Source organism: Oryzias latipes, chromosome 13, assembly GCF_002234675.1.
Source record: "Oryzias latipes chromosome 13, ASM223467v1".
Lineage (NCBI taxonomy): Eukaryota > Metazoa > Chordata > Actinopteri > Beloniformes > Adrianichthyidae > Oryzias > Oryzias latipes.
This window is the reverse complement of record NC_019871.2, coordinates 4727742-4745085: the sequence shown is the minus strand read 5'-3', so window position 1 is coordinate 4745085 and position 17344 is coordinate 4727742. Positions and strand designations below refer to the sequence as shown.

At 44.0% G+C, this 17344-nt stretch overlaps 3 long non-coding RNA genes across 6 annotated transcripts; 2 read left to right on the top strand and 1 right to left on the bottom strand.

Annotated features, from left to right (window-relative positions):
• Positions 1–425: 425 nt before the first annotated feature.
• LOC105358289 lies at positions 426–8552 on the bottom strand. Of its 3 annotated transcripts, XR_002874507.1 has the most exons (9): positions 6422–8552; positions 6133–6277; positions 5862–6038; positions 5707–5743; positions 4964–5083; positions 4385–4809; positions 2978–3142; positions 761–872; positions 426–684 (listed from the first exon to the last, which is right to left on the bottom strand). It is a non-coding gene; the product is annotated as an uncharacterized LOC105358289 (long non-coding RNA). The 3 variants fall into 3 exon arrangements; XR_002874506.1 differs by lacking the exon at positions 4385–4809 and having other exon boundaries at positions 6422–8547; XR_002874508.1 differs by lacking the exons at positions 2978–3142; positions 4385–4809 and having other exon boundaries at positions 6422–8549.
• Positions 8553–9751: 1199 nt separating this feature from the next.
• LOC110016183 lies at positions 9752–11796 on the top strand. Its single transcript, XR_002291474.2, has 3 exons — positions 9752–11051; positions 11433–11614; positions 11682–11796. It is a non-coding gene; the product is annotated as an uncharacterized LOC110016183 (long non-coding RNA).
• Positions 11797–12147: 351 nt separating this feature from the next.
• Positions 12148–15139, top strand: LOC111948500. Of its 2 annotated transcripts, XR_002874511.1 has the most exons (3): positions 12148–12571; positions 12842–13022; positions 13273–15139. It is a non-coding gene; the product is annotated as an uncharacterized LOC111948500 (long non-coding RNA). The 2 variants fall into 2 exon arrangements; XR_002874510.1 differs by having other exon boundaries at positions 12842–15139.
• Positions 15140–17344: the final 2205 nt, after the last annotated feature.

Here is a 17344-nt window from a genome sequence, read left to right as displayed (position 1 = left end):
AGCTGCTCAAAGAAGGACGTGTAAACACATGTAAGCTTATTGAATGTTTTATTACTATTTTATGACTTTTTTTTACACCTCTTATAATTTTACACACATGTAGCTGAACTTTGTATATAAAAAAAAAAATTATATATTCTCCCACAAACAGCAGCTTTTTTCCAAGGAAGTTTAACACCTTTGACTGAAAACATCTTCAAAGTACAATTCTATTTTTAATTTTTTAGAAACATGTTTCCTACTTGTCTTTTAACGGTTTTTAATTATGTAGTAATGCAGGTGAAAACAGCTACATCCTCAAATCCTTTCATTTTTTAAATTCTGAAACAGTACAATGATTTCAATTTTAGAAAACCTTGTTTCGGCTAAAATTATGATTTCAAGTGATCCAACCTGCTTCTGGTCAACTAAACCTCACCTTACTGTTCATCTCAATCAATGTTTTATTAAAAGTCAACTTAAAGTAATGTAAATCTTTGTTTGTTCCAAACAACATTTCAAAATGGGGGATATTTTCCTTCAATAAACACAACATTTTATGTTATTTATTATTACATTTTTTATTATGCTACTGGCTGCTGTAATGAGTGGTTCCTCCTGATTCTGTCGTGGTCAAAGAGGAGGAGTGATGTGGTGAGGAGTCACTGCTGTCCCAAAAAAAACGACGATGATCCAGGAGGGAATCTGGTAGACAAAAGAGAAATCTGATAAAATACAGTAAACACCAGAGGAACTCTGCTAAAGGATGCTGGTTCAATACCTATGGAAGTTAGCTGACAGACTTGTAGGAAAAGGCTGGAAACGCTGGTCTTAAATCCAGACTGGATGAGTGGAGAGGAGCTGCAGGTGCATCAGGAGTTCCCGTCAGTGATCTGTGGAGAAAATCAAACCGACAGCAGCAGATCAGGCCAGAGGACACAAGGCAGAGGAACAAGGATCTGACCAACGGTGAGCAGTTCAGATCCCTGCTGGGTCCTTCCTGTGTGGATTCTCAATGGGTTCTATGGTGATCCTGAATTGTCTCTAAAAAGTGAATGTGTCGGTCTGTGAGTCCAGGTGAATTGTCTGGGTGAACCCTGCCATTCTCACTTTTTATATAAAATTACTCAAACGTTCCCTAATTCTGTTAGATTAGATCTTTATCCATCCCACAATGGGGATATTCTCTTATCTTCAGCAGCAAAAAAAGACATTCAGAAATAGAAACAGCAAAAGAAGTAGAATATACAGACTTCAAATCTTTTTTAATCTCTCCCATCAACAGTTGTCGGCAGGCTGCTAGAAGCTGGGGAAAGTACGGTGCACTCTTCTTTTTTCTACTTCTCTATTCTTGATCATTAATTCATCATTTAGTTATCATGCCTCTGTTTGATGCCGTCTGATCCATGTGCCCCCCCCATTCCACTCCAGGGGAGCAGGAGTGATTCCAGATTCCAATAGGATCGTCTGTGCTACTAAACTTGGCCGTGGACCTCGCCTCTGGCTCGCCTCACGTCCCCAGTTGTCCTCAGTTCCATCTGGATGAAGCCCATCTGCTGGACTAATCAAACATGTAGTTGTAGTGTTTGATACGCTAATTCTGGTACATCGTCTGTCCATCCTGGTAGAGGATCCCCCCCTTAATGTAGACACCCCTGAGGTTTCTTATACCATTTTTCCCCATGGAATCATTTTTTTAAGTTTTCCTTACTAAGGAAGGTCTAAAGGCAGGGATGCCCAGTTTAGTTTAATCTGTTTAGTTTAGCAATTATCTACTGTATTTTATGACTGATTTCATTTTGTTATACAATTACCGGTATGAAGCCCGTTGAGACGACTGTTGTAACGTTGGGCTATAGAAATAAAATTGAACCTACTGCTGTAGATCTCAAACGACACCCACAGCATTCAAACAGAAATGTTGGTTTCAAATTACAGGTGGGAAGATAGACGAGAAAAGCAGAATGAAGGTTAGAGAAGGACCAACATCTTCCTGCATTTGAGTGAGACTTAAGTCTGACTCCCAGTTTAAGGTCGGAGAAATCCAGAACCTTCTCAGAACAGCTCCTGCCACATCTGGGTTGGTGACATTTGCGTCGACTTAAACAGCAGCTCTGCGAACAGAACAACTTTTAGAGCTTTTAAGTCTATTATAATGTTCATTCCTCAAAAACAAAACATGTCCGCCCCCCCTCCCTCTGAGCCGTTCCACACATCTGCAGACACGTCTGCTTTCCTTTCCTGCAGACATCCGTCTGAGAAGGAAAGCAGTGGAATAGAGGTCTCAGTGATGAGAGGTCAATGGTGTGAGCGGGTCTGAGCTTCACCAAGCCTTGGCTCTGCACACCGACTTCCTCTAGACCAGGGGTGCCCCATCTTTTTTCCTCAAAAGGGCCAAAATCTACATGTGATCCCGGACCCCGTGGGCCAAATACAATACGTTTTTTTGCATGTCAATAAATAAAAGCAGAAAACAAAGAATATGGTTTAATGTGTTTATTTTGATTCTGTATTCATGAAGGTAACACACAAAAAGAAACATTCTTTCAAACCATTAAACATAACAGCAAGGCCTTAACTGGCAATTTTCAACTAAAAAACAAGAACAAGCTAAAACAAACTTTTTTCCAATGAAAACGGCAAACTGTGATTCTTAATGAGAGGCATGGAGCTGGTCTTTTGACTTCAGTGACTGAATGTTGGGCTGCAGCTTACTCACTAGTGTTTGTATGTCTTGCAAGTGTGAGTCTGTGAGGGTCCCCCTGAGTTTGATCTTGTTCAGGTTCATGAGACTAAATGTTTGCTCACAAATGTAGGTGCTGCCAAGCAGATATAGCATTACTTGTGCATTTTTTCTTATCTGTGGGTATCTTTGTACTGACACTTGTGGATAGAAATCCCTCAGGGGTAGTGATACAAATTTCCTTCTTAGCTCTGTGTCACATTGAAACTCAATGAACTCCATCTGCAAATGCTCTTGAACTAAGTCAAGACTCACGCTGAAGGGCTGAGAAAAAAGTTCCATGTCATCTGCGGTCTTCTTAAAGTCCACAAAGCGGAAATCAAACTCCTTGTTTAAGTTGCTGAGAAGTTCTCCATATTCTGGCAACCTGTCCACCTCTACATTCACTTCCGTCAGGCTGGGGTTAGTGTGCCAAGTTTCCTAAAGAGAAAGTCAAATAAGTATTAGTATCATTGGCACACGTAAGCTACAGGACACAAAAGACAAAAAGAGAGCAATGAAAGCAGACCCACAACAACAAACAATGACATTTTCTGTCAAACAGGCGTCAGCACCACGGACAGCGACACACACATGGCACGGACAGCGACGAAAGATGCCAACAGAGTAGTTGCAGCTTCATTTGGAAAGCCTTGATGTGGTCAAACAGCTCCGTTATGATCTGTTCTTTGCCTTGATGTTTAACATTCAGATTGTTGAGCAGGTCGGTGATGTCCACCATAAAGGCCACGTCGAAAATCCATCTTTTATCGGAGGGGATTTGTGTGTCCCTGCTCGCACTCGAAAAAAACTCCAAGAAAAGTTGGCGCAACTCAAAATACATTTTGAGCACAGTCCCCCTGCTCAGCCAGCGCACCTCCTGATGGTTGAGAACATCTTTGTATTGCACATCAACTTCATCCAAAAAGGCTCTGGACTGGCGGTGTGAGAGTGCCTTTGAGCGGTTGCAGTTTATTATTTTAACGACATCACGCACAACATATGCCAGTCCAATTGTCTTTGCACACAGCTGTTCTTGGTGCAGGATACAGTGGTATTGCGCCACCTTTCCCCCACACTCAAACTTTTTGGGAAACGAGAGCAGTGAAGCCAGCTTTTTTCCCCAATCATGGCAGGTGCACCATCGGTTGTTATTCAAACCATTTTGTCCCAACTCAATATGATATTTGTCCAGGACTTTTGAAACCGCCGCAAACAAATCTTCACCTCTTGTCGTCCCTCGCAGCGTCTCAAGTCCCGCCAACTCCTGTGTTATTTCCATGTCAGGGTTAATTCTCCGAACAAAAAACAAAAGCAGCGCTGAATCCGAAATTTCTGTGTTCTCATCACATGCCAGTGAGAAAGCAACAAAGTCTTTTGACTTAACTGATCTCTAATGTCCCGAGACAAATCTTCAACGCGGTGGGTCACTGTGTTGCGGGAGAGGCTAATTTGGGGAAAAAAACTCTTTATTGGGAAGGACACATTATTGAAGCAGCTGTGGACAGGCACTCCTTAACAAAACTCCCGTTGAAAATAACCTCCCACTCTTTGCAAGTAGCACCGAAATTTCGTAGCTGGCCTGTGTGGCGCAGTCTTGTGCTGTCGAGGGCCTCGTAAAGGTGGCTTGCTTTGACCGAAGTTTCGATAGTAGCTCGCTTGATTTTTTCTTTCGCGCCTCACCTTTGTATCTGGAGAAGACAGCGTCTTCAGTCTCGTAGTAGTGGTAGTGGCGACGTATATTGTACTCTTTCAGTACGGCCACGGATTGCTGGCAAATAAGACAAACAGCCTTAGAAGAGATTTCTGCAAAAAAATAATCCTCCTCCCACTTTTGTTTAAAATGCATCTTTTCCGTGTGCCACTGCCGTTGTCGATCCATCTTGACAAACTGAAAAAGTCTTAGAGTCCTGAATCTTCTCCAAAATGTAAGCATTGCCCTATGGTGCGGTGCGCTTAATGCGTTTGTGTGACTTCGGTAAAGAGGACGTGAGAGAGGACATCATAAGAACGGTACGGAGAGCAGTGAGGACGTAAAAGTAGACACCCTGTGCAGGGGGTTGAGAGGGGGTGGCAGCGGTGGGCAGCAACGGTGCTAACAGTGCCATCTGGAGAACGAAAGTAAATAACAGCCATAGAGTTTTCACCATCATAGACAAAGAATGTGAGATTAAGGGGTTTTACAGCGGGCCAGAGGAAAACCTATGGCGGGCCAAATTTTGCCTGTGGGCCCCACTTTGGGCCCCCCTGCTCTAGACTCACCAGCATGACTCTGGAGCTGTGAGGAAGTCCTGTCAGGACCTGGACACCCTCCAGAACCTCCTTCTGCAGCTCCTCTAAACATCTGAAGGGGCGTCATCCGACGTTTCTACTGTCTTCAGTCTGAGGCAGAAGAGGAAGGAAATGAAATTAGACAGAAGTGGGCTGTCTTCAACAGCCAGCAGAGTGGGGGTTCCACTCCTGTGTCTGTGCTGAGTGGGGGTTCTTCAACTATGAGTTATAGTTCTATTAAAATTAGATTGTTGAAACATTGTTTAAACAAACATCTTGCGTCGTTTTGATTAATTCTGGATCAAACATGGGATTCTACGACAGGATTTCCATGGATCTTTACAAATCTGTACGACCTGTCGCTCACAGCACACAACAGAATGGTGTGTGTGTGTAAAATCCTTCAGACAAACACTAAACTGCAGAATGATTCTCTCCTGCCAGGAACAAACATGGATAAAGAGCGCACACATTTGGACAAGCATAAAAGGAAAGTTTGCCCTTTCAAAGGTCTGATAATACAAAGCTGAAAAATAAACTGATCAGCAGAATTAGAATTTTAAATGTTAAAATGACAAACTCCAAAGACATTTCGACTGCACAGTGAGCCTTCATTTTCCTGCTTAATGTCCGTAGACCCTCCATCCAGGGCCTTTGTGAAACATCCCTCAGGAGCTGTGTCTTTTGGGACCCATGTGACCCAAATGTGTCTCCAAACATGCTGCATACTCCACCTTTCTCAGCCAGAAGCATGTCCAGGGCTCCTCTGCTCTGAAAGGCCATAAGGAAAGTTGCTCTCAGCTGTTATTGGACTGCTGTGAACATCTCTTCAGAACAGTTAGCCAATCTTTTCCCATTGCAATGTATGTAACTAATTCTGTCAACATACTTGTTAGGTGCAACAGGGAACCGTGCACTTATGATTGAGACGTTCTCAAAGCCAGCTGAAACTTTGTCTGCCATCTTGTACTTGTCTGGAACACTTCTGAGGACCCCAATGGCATAGATGTAGGTGGCGTCATCTCTCACGGTTTGTGACGTACTGCTCTCTTTGATAGGTCTTGATCTTGAATGTGAATACCAGACAAAAGTGAGTCAACAGAAACTGCAACAACATTCACCGGAAGGGCAAGATTTATGAGAGCACAAGTGCCGGCTACCTTTCCCAGAAACGCGCTGCAGAGGGTGTCACCACCACAGCACCACCAGGTGTCTGCTGTGCTTTGCGTCAGAGGGGTGGTGACATCGTGGGTGGATGAGCACAGGCTGTCATCAATGTGGCCCATACTAGAATCACTCCCTGGCCTAAAAATAAAATCCATTTATTTTTTTATTCAATTTCCGATTTTTTGAAAAGATGAGTGTCATCTAGCTTGACTGCGATTTAGATGAGAATAATTTGTGCACTGTAAAAATGTGATATTTTATTGTACTTATTTTTAGACTTACCAATAGCGCTGTGTAGTCTGTGTACAAAGCACTGGAGATTTGGCAATCCGTTCACTCTCAGGGCTTTAATCATGTTGGTGCCGCTGTCAGTAGGGAGTTTTTTGAGTGTCTCTCAATCCCTTGGCAACAAGTTCCCTGGTGTGGTCCTGGGGAAAGTATGACCTTTGGAGGGAAGTACTCCGCAAATCCCACGCATCGTTAATGAAATGCACCGTTAAACTCATAAGGTTGCATAGTCCGACTGGACCACATGTCGGTTGTTGCCGAATAAAAGGACAGCTCCTCCATTTCTGTGCTGACTTTCTTTGGTGTGTTGTTGTACAGCTGGGGCAAGGCGACTTCACTGAAGTACTTGCAGCTGGGTAGCTCATATCTGGGGTCTAATGTTTTAATTAAATTAATAAACCCCATCTTCTCCACGGTCTATATGGGTACCATGTCTTTGGCCAAATGCAAAGCGACCGCTTCGGTGACTGTTCTCCACCGTTCTCCTTTCCTGCCATATGCGCTGCAGGTGCCTTGTGCAAAGGATTCGGCTACAGTTAGCTGTTTTTTAGCAATGTCTTTTTTGGTGACTGCAGTTTTGTTCTTCTCGGAGAGTGTCTTTTTTCATATTCGGCTAGATGTCTCTGTTTCAGGTGTTGGAATAAGTTTGTGGTGCTGCTATCGTTGATTGTGATAGGCTTTAGGCAAAAGTTGCAGCATGGGGTCTCTTGCTTCACATCTTTCGCAGGAAAACCACACCAGTTCCAAACAGCAGATGATTTTATTCTTTTCTTGGTAACAAACTTTCCACTCTCACCGGTAGCCATGTTGTCGCTTGCTGTTTGGTATGTTTGTCGCTTGCCATACTGGCATGTGAAACTAACGCTGGGGAAGCTAGAGGGAGCCCAAAAATGCGGCATTACACAAAAACTCGATTTAGTTATTTTTTAAATCGCCCGTAACAAAAAAATTGAATTACTTCATTTAATCGCCCAGGCCTACTTCCTGCAAAGACAAAACAAGTAAAATGGTTTGCAGTAACATTGGTGCTAAAGTCTCTTTTCTGTTTTTTTTGGTGCAAACATTTTGTCCAAAGGTGAGCATGAAGTTTTCGTGGTTAATGTTCTCATCATTTAAACTATACATGCTTCATTTAATTCAGGGAGTGGAGCAACTATTTGGCGTAGAGGCCTGGGACTAGGGATGGATATCAAGGTTTTAACGGTACTACTACTATTATTGATACTGCTCATCGGTATTTTAACTATACTTTTTGAGGATGAAAAATAAATAACAAATTAAGAACAACCTACAGTTAATTGCTGTACGTCAAGGACTTTGACTCCTCTAAAACGTGTCAAGGGGCTCATGGTTTACAAAGTGTGTGGGCTTTTCTTTGGTGGGGGCTTCAGTGCTTCATTGTTTTGCTCCAAAATGCTATAAGCTAGAAGAACACAATCACAATTGTCAGGACAAACAAAAAGGCTACGGTTCCTTGAAAACTGCAAGGCCCATGATTTTTATTTTTTTTATTTGAAAATTGTGCTCTGTGTCGTCTCTGCTCAGTTCAAGTCTGTAAGTCCTTTCAGGTCTCTCCCTAAGTGCTGCAGAGCCCTTATAAAGAGCTTCACAGGTTTGAGACGTCAGGGACACTATACGTCCCGTCCCCCTTTGTAGCCGGACTTGGGCCTCATCTGCAGCGGTGGGTGACCCTTCAGGAAACTTACAGAATTTACAATGAGACAGGTGGATCCAGCTAGGTCAATTAGCAAGTTTTTAACCACTGTTTGTGTGGTCAGAAGTACTTGATAGGAGCCTTTAGGCTGAAACCAGGTCTTCAGCTTGACCAATTTTACCTATACATAATCTCTTACTTTAAATCAGTTTATCCTCCTATAATGCAACAGGGGAGTCACACATGTGGTTACTCTTTTGAATTTCTTTTACATCAATTACTATTGCATTTGGTTTACCTTCTGATTTGTCCAGGACCAAATCACCAAGACTACGCCGTGATCAAGTATGCACCCAGCCCAAGCATTGCTAGAACAAAAAGCTAAAAAGAAGAACGGAAATCCCTCAGCCATCTCAGGGGTTGACATAGCCCAGAAATTTGCACTGGCCCACAGGGCCAGTAGTTTTTGAAAGTTACTGGCCCGACACCGCGCACAGCGAGACCCGCCGCTCCGCAGGTGCTTGCAACTTTAGGGGGGTCCGGGGGCATGCCCCCCCGGAAAGTTTTAATATGGTGCAATTTGGTGCATTCTGGTGACATCTAGCACTTATTTATACACTTTTCAATGACTAAAAATAGAGCATATCAAACTTAAATCTGCTCTATTCTGTTTCAGATATTTTGAAGAGCGCTGCAGTGTAGTAGTTAACACTAGTTAAGAAGTTTTCATGCTGCTTCTAATCACTGCTATTTCACATTTGTTCCTAATCAATAGTTAAGAAGTTTTATTGACTTTTTCGCCCTGACTGCCTTAAGGTTCTGCTTTTTGTTACTGTTGCAAAGTTACATTTACTTTTTAGTTACTTTAGTTACCTAATTAAATTAAATAATTGAAAAATTAAATACAATTAAATTACTGAGATCATTCAGCTAACTAGAAATACTTACTGCTTACAGTGTTGTAAAGAAAAACAAAATTAAGTAGTTTAACATTCTACTGCATTTGAGTCTGAGATTCAGGTATTTGGAGTTGCCTTTGATTCTTTGACATTCAGCTTAAAGCTTAGTGCATACAGTTTCATCTTCAATGCATTCATTAAATATCTTGCTGTCCATAGTACTAATTCCACCCGTCACTCCATCTAACATATTCCTATCTATTCCTGCCATGTCTTCCACATCTCTGACATGCTTCAGTCTCTCTGCAGTGACGGTGTTGGATTTATGATCATCGCGGTGAAAAACCACCAGGGGGCGCGCTGATATGTGTGTCAGTTTAAATATATCTGCCTAAAATGTAATAACCCACTGGCTTGTTCCTTCGTTGTTGCTGTTAAACATTGTTTAGTATTGAATTGTTACATTCAATAAAGTTTGAAAAAAAAAATGAGTGAGCGCGTGCCGCGTGGTGTTCGGCAGTGACAGCCGCGCGCGCAGGCGGGAGAGGAGGAGAAGAGTGATAAAAGGTTTCCCATAGAAACCCTTGAAGTCTGAACACAGGACTAGCAGAAAAAGTGAATTATAAAGACGAGGTAAATCTACACGTTTTCGCAAAATATACTTTATTGTAAAAGGTGAAAAATGTATTAATTGTTAGATATTTTAGTGGCCCGAGCGGACAAGTAAAAAGTAAAGTCTTGTGGTCCGTACTCCTCGAAAAACAGGACCGGGCCAGCGGACAAATGGCTATGTCGAGCCCTGCATCTTCCACCTCCTCCTCAAAACCACCTGCATTAATCCAGCACCCAAGAAATGTTCAAAATACTCCAACAACCAGAACTTTGAGCAAACCAGTCATCTGCAACCAAACACACGCCACAGCTGTTGCCTCATTCACCCCGAGAATCTCAGGCATTCAAATATACCTGCCCCTGAAAACAACGTTACCGTATGCATGCAATGTTAAAGAGGAATGAAGCAAATATGTCTGCATTCAACTAAACTGATCAAAATATCCACCTGCAGCTTAGTTGACAAGCACAGAGGAGAGATGATAAACCCGATTTAAAAACCAGAAATCGGGAACAAGTGGATCAAAGACTGCCTGGCAGAGTATGCAGAGAGCTTCCCTCAAGTCTCTGTTCTCCTCGAGGCCAACATAGGCAGGTGCATCTATGGTCAGAAAGGATTTCAAGAGCACAACTTTCAGGAGATGTGGGAACTCTACCAGCAGTATGGAGCCCAAAAAGGACAGGCCAGACAAATTTAGCCTGAAGGAGACTATGCAGAAAGCAAAAAACTCTGTGGAGATGGTTGAACACACCGCTGACTCACATCACCAGCGTGCAGATGAAGAGGTTCCGAAAATACATCACAGAAAAGGAAGTGTTGTGGCCATAAACTGCCAAAAAGCTAATAAAGTTTGATTTGCACATTGGAAATGTTTCCCGACTGAACTTTTCTACAAAGTCCAATTTAATAAAAAAAAACAATTTTCTTTCCTACTACAGTAACAGCTGAAAATAGGAAATCCATCTGCATTGCTGATGATGTTGAGCTGATGGCTGCATGTCAGGCTGTGGAAAGTAAGAGTCTACCTGAGTTGATGGAAAATGAGCCGTTTTTAAAATCATCCTCATTTTCCCCTCAGAAAGAGAAGATTGCCTCATCAACATCCTCCTCCCAGCCAGAGAGAATTTCCCCGTCTTCATCGGATATCCCATCTGCTGACATCAACTGGCTCAAGGAGGACACAGAGGGGACTGTTCACTGCCGTACAAATATGCAAAGACATTTCTGGTCAACTGAGGAGGAGACGGGTGATGAAATCAGCCCGGATGTGGTTTTACCTTACGGAGCCTCCTGGTTTCATCAGCGCTGCTCTACCAGCTCGACATTTCTTTTCCCCCAGAGCCGTGTCTTTGACGCCCTGTGGGAGCGTGGAGGTACTCTCCCAAGTGTCCTCGAGGTGACAAATGCGCAGGTGCAGGTTGAGATGTGCACCTCTACAAATCTGGCTACCATCATCAGGTGCCACTCACATTTTGCCGTTTAATTAGCTGATCATCTTGTTGTTTTTTTTTTGCAGAGGCGTTCAGGACAGTATATCCAATACTAGTTTATTTTAAAAGGAAGCTTCATTGTCCTTTACTTTTATTATTGCAGAGTAAGTTCTACAAACGAGTCACTTCTTAAAGCTCTTTTTTAACATAGTAATTCTCAGTGCAACACAATCGATAAAGGATGTCGTCCTGCTTTAGCTGCCCATCAAAAAAACAGAACATTTGTTTTTTAATTCAAATTGGATTTCCAATACAGCTTTAGTTTTGTTCCGTTTAGCTGGTAAATATAGCCTCAGATGAACACATCACACGTTGCTCAGATTTGCTTAACCGTTTCTGATCTCTGCAGGCAGGTGACGTGTCCAGCTGGTACACAATGCTGACTGATGTTTTGTGCTGTGGACAGTGCACTAAGGCAGTCAGAAATAAGGAGGGTGGCACAGTGGGGCGCTGGCTTGCATGGGATCATGCAATTCTGTCCCAGCTCAGTGAGGCCCATCAAGCCATGTTTCCTGCTGTTGTCACCTGCAAGTGAGTGTTACCAGCAGCATGTGAATGAAATTTAAATGAATCATCTGATGACTCTCTCTTCTCCAAGAGGCAGTGTGGACAAGAATGTTGTTCACCTTCTGCGGGACAGAGCTGAGGGCAACACTATGGTGAAAAGTGTGGCGGCAGGTCCAGGAAAATCACCATGAAGAATATCTTCCATCGTAAGGACCTGTACATCACCCTTCTGATGAGCACAGTGGAGGCGGGTGGCATTGTTTCCGCTTTGGTGCACCCCCCCCCCCCCCCTCCCTCCAGAGAGTTACCTTCCGCACGACTCCTGTGGCCGACAACATGCAGGACTAAAGGAATCAGATCCTCTCCACCTTTGGCACTGTACTGAGAATGGATTCAACCAAAAAAGTATTTCAATGTTTCACTGTATTATCATTTCAGACATATTGCAGTCATTTTTCACAACTTGAGATGAAATACACCTCATACTGCAAATGACAACTTGAGATGAAATACACCTCATACTGCTGTGGTTTGATGACAAATAATGACAAAGATCAGGGGTGTTGTTGAACACAAGGCCCAACAGCAGTGGAGACTTTGTTCCAGCCTTGGGCTGAGAGTGGGATGGTGGTTTGTCTAGACATTTTTCACTTTTCACTGGATCCACCAGTTTGATGCAGCATCTGAACTGACAGCCACTGTGCTGCATTCAAGTCTGCACTGGCTGAGGCTGTTCTGGCCTACAACAAAAGCCACTTGGATCTGCTCATAAAGGCTGTCAAGGGCTGAGGGGGAAGCCTTGAAGACTTTATCAGATGACTGCATTATTCAGCAGCACATTTCCAGGAAGCAGGTGAAGCACCACGTGTGGAGGGGAACTCTAGGACCACAGGAAACCTTCCAGTTCATCCAGATGGTGATAGGAGCTGAAAGGTCCAGCTGGACTGGATGAAAGTGGAGTGAGCCTCCTCAAAACACCAAGTAAACAAAGTTTTTTTAGTGAGCTATTACTGTTTAGCTAAAAGTTTAATGTTTGTTAGTTAAAAGATTCTCTGAGAACCAAACACCTAAACACACAGAGGCTCATCAACTCAAAGGAAGGCAGCTATGGATCTGTGTGACTGACAACCTGAAAACAAATGAAATTAAAGTAAAATAAAAAAATAAAATAAAGTCCACAGTCATCCCTGTTTGTGTTAAATATGTTTTGACTGCACTGGCTTATTTCTGAATTCCTTTCTGTATTCATAGAGGACATCGATGAGGTGTGGGCATGCCAGCAGTGGCATCTGGGCTCCATTCAGGATCCACCGGACTTGTGCATGTACAGGGTGTTACCACCATCAACGGTGTGGATGTTCCTTTCTACAAAGGACTTTGTGGAAGCAACAGCCTGGACGGTTTCCACAAAGTGCAGCTAACATGATTCCAGGTAGAACACTGACGTGCATAGAAGCAGCACATGAAATGTTATGAAAAATGAGGTTCCTGAAAAATGTCACCACACATGGCCACACTGTGCTGCACATCCGTATCAGGTGTACCTCAGAAGCGGCATTGCTCGGTGGAATTCTGACAGGAGCGCAGATGTCGTGTTTGGAGGCAGAGACACAGGACGTACTCTGCTCTACTGCTGCATGTTGTCTTTTTATTCTCAGATTTGTTTTTGTTTTTTAAAACAGGAGGTCTGCAGTCCGAATCCTCTTCCTGGTTTCCAGAAGTTGGAGGGATTCTGCTCTCTGCTCGTGGGGATTGGCATGACTGAGAACAAGCTGTCCCTCCTCACAGAGCAAAGAAGTGGGGTTGGGGAAGCCTGGAATGCCGTGGAGGAACATGACAAGCAGCCGCAGACGTTTCAACAGCTGTACAGGATGCACTGAGGCAACACCCTGTACTGCCGAACCAAGAGGGACGATCTTGTTGACGCTGCTGTTATCCAGAAAGTCAAAATGGCTGAACGATATGCACCAGCTCAGCAAGACATCACTGCCCAAAAAAACAGGCTGATGTACACACTGGTGAAACTGTTGTGGCTGCGGACACCTCACGGCTCTCAAAGCAGCATCCTAAAAGCGTATGAACGCTTTCTTCCAGCATCGTCTTCTGGTGAAGTACCCAATCCTGTCCAAAGCGGGATCTCTCCACCGTAGATGAACAGCAACACGGTGAGAGACTTAATACGTTTTCAGGAGAGGCTGCTGAACCTCAACGCCACCAAGCAGCCATCCACCATCACCTCCTCTGAGCTACCTCCAGCACCACATCAGCCAGCTGTGCTGCCCCTCCAAGATTACGTATGCGCCCACCCAAAGCACCGCTGGAACAAAAAAGATAAGAAAACAAAAAAAAAAAACAGAAATCCCTCTGCCATCTTCCACCTCCTTCCCAAAACCACCTGCACTAATCCAGCACCAGAGAAAGCTAAAATAAAAAAACTCCAACACCCCACAGCTGCTGCCTCATCCTCCCTGAGCATCTCCATCATTCAAAAATACCTACTCCTGACATTCCCTCCTCCAGCAACAGCACCTCCTCCAGCAACAGCACCTCCTCCAGCATCAGCACCCCCTCCTGGGCAAAAGCCACTATAAAAAAAAAGGAATCTCAAAGAAAACTGCTCAGGAGGTGAAGTTAAACAATCAAGGGTAGAAAATCTCCCCGTTTGCATCATCTGTGGCCAATCCCTGCCACAAAAAGAAAAGTGTTTTTGCACAGTGAGTCGACATCAAAAGGACTTGAAAACAGGGTTTAGGAAAGCTTTGGGGCCACACTGTGCTGCACATCCGTATCAGGTGTACCTCAGAAGCGGCATTGCTCGGTGGAATTCTGACAGGCTGATTTACAGGCTCAACAGGGAAATCTGGGCCTTCTTCCCTGCAGGACATCATGTCTGATGGACCTGGTGTTGATCCAGAATTGGAGGATGATGACATTCATCAGCCCAGCCCACATAAATCTGACACCTCCACTCCTCACCGTCCAGCCTTTGTGAGTAGCCTCTTTTTAAAAGGCACAGACAGTCTACTGAATATTGGTCTTTTTATTCTCTGAAACATTTATTTTTAAACTTTTGTTCTTTAAAACAGGAAGTTTGCAGTCCGAATCCTCTTCCTGGTTTCCAGAAGTTGGAGAGATTCTGCTCTCTGCTGGTGGGGATTGGCATGACTGAGAACAAGCTGTCCCTCCTCACAGAGCAAAGGAGTGAGGTTGTGGAAGCCTGGAATGCCGTGGAGGAACATGACAAGCAGCCGCAGACGTTTCACCAGCTGTACAGGACTCACTGAGGCAACATCCTGTACTGCCGAACCAAGAGGGATGATCTTGTTGAAGCTGCTGTTATCCAGAAAAGTCAAAATGGCTAAATGGTACGCACCAGCTCAGCAATACATGTCCAGCCTATTCTGCTAAGACTAGCCAATTGTTTACTTGAGCTGTAACTCCGGTTACCCAGTTCGAGTAAGTTAGATTTTAATTGTAAGTATGCCTACCGGTAGCTTCATATGGTATAGGCAATATAACCATCGACGGCACTAGCAAAAAAAAAAAAAACATTTGCCACTAATTTTGTGTCTAAACCAAATACGATGTTGGCTATTTGGGCACACTTTGGCTTTCAGGCAGATAAAAAGGCACAGCCGGTGAATTTGGACAAGGCAATATGCTGTGTTTTTCACACAGAAGTATCCATCTCGCGAGGAAATACAACAAATTTAAGATCTCATCTGAGAATTAGCCTTCCTGTGGCGTTTGCCGGACTCGAGGAAGCCCTCGATGTGCACTCTGATCCGCTTGCCTGGTGGCGGGACAATCAGGCTCGATTCCCTCTTCTGTCAAAAGTGGCAGGAAAATATTTGTCTGAATGCGCTACAAGCACTCCATCGTAGCGTGTTTTCAGATCGGCTGGTAACACCGTCACCCTGTTAAGGTCTTCGCTGAAACCTGACAAGGTTAACATGTTGGTGTTCCTGTCACGCAACATGAAGATGGAAAAATAAAAGCAGCAGCAGCTGAATGGACTGCATTGAAATCTCTAGTCTACAAAAGGTAGAAAAAAAAAGGTACAAAAGGTATTGTCTTTTGGATACCAATATGAGCCCTCTTAGTTATTGAATTAATGTCCAAGTTCACTGGCTTCACCAGGCATCCCACACAGTCACATTTCTGTGGTCTCTGCTCAGTTCAAGTCTGTAAGTCCTTTCAGGTCTCTCCCTAAGTGCTGCAGAGCCCTTATAAAGAGCTTCACCGGTTTGAGACGTCAGGGACACTATACATCCCGTCCCCCTTTGTAGCCGGACTTGGGCCTCGTCTGCAGCGGTGGGTGACCCTTCAGGAAACTTACAGAATTTACAATGAGACAGGTGGATCCAGCTAGGTCAATTAGCAAGTTTTTACCACTGTTTGTGTGGTCAGAAGTACTTTATAGGAGCTTTTAGGATGAAACCAGGTCTTCAGCTTGACCAATTTTACCAATACGTAATCTCTTACTGAATTAACACAGCTCATACGGAGTATCCTGAAGGCCAATTGAATCACCAGGACTACCGATGGGAACAGCATGTTGTATTGGGCGTGAAAGAGGACTCCTTTCTCACTACTACCCTGGAACAATGCAAGTCTGTAAGCGCCTGTCTTGGTCGGCAAAAGTATGGCAGCTTTGTACTCATTTGGCAACCTGATCTGGTCATCTGATCCCTCACGTATACCGTCCCTTTCCCCTTTCCACCACTGGAAATGAGAATACACCCCCAGCCACTGCACCATTAAAAAAACGACGTCATTTCCGGGTGAGCGTAATCCAGTGCTGATCGTTGCTTAAGTGCTTGCTCTTGTTGGCATTAGCCTGATCACTATTGCCATATTGTAGATCCAAGAATGTTGTGAGAGCAGTAAACTAATTGTTTTTGCACAGGAAGTGGCAGCTCACCATACTGTTTAGCTTTTAAGTAAATTATTCTAATTTGGGGCGGCCGTGGTGCAGCGGTAGGGCGGTCGTCCCATGATCGTAAGGTTGCAGGTTCGATTCCCGCCTTGCACGCCCATGAGTCGAAGTGTCCTTGGGCAAGACACTGAACCCCCACCTTGCCTCTGCTGGTAGGCGGGTGCCTGTGTTTGGCAGCGGAGCCGCCACCAGTGTGTGAATGTGCGCGTGAATTTGTGTGTGACTGGGTGAATCGGTCTGTGACTGTAAAGCGCTTTTTCCTTGTAGGAAGAAAGGCGCTATATAAGTATACGCCATTTACGCCATTTAATTTACTTTTTACATCATTTTTCCCCAAGGGGCGACAATGTAAGATTACATAATAATGGTCCAGTTATATAGAAGAATTTGTTTAAATATGTAGTCTCTTTTTTACATTGTAGACCTCTATGCATGTATGATTTGATACAATTAACTGGCTATGTTCTCTTCATTCATTGTTTTACATATATATCTTACCGCAAAATATGGTGCCACAGTGTTTTGGTGCGCTCTACTTTGTTTTGCTTTATATTTTAATTCGGTCTCCTGCCACAGTTCTGGAGGCTCTTTCTCCAGGGACGAGCTCATGAACATCAGAGCTACAACCCCTGTGGACCTCTTCCCAACATTTCTCGCTTCTACCGTGGATTTACTGGCTATTTTAACCCAGCAGGCACGTAAGAAGGTGAAGCGCCGCAGGAGAGGCGGGCGCTCAGGTGTGCCGGTGCGTCTCCGCCGGAGTGGATTTCGCACTGCGCTGCCCGGGATATTCCTCTCCAACGTGCGCTCACTTT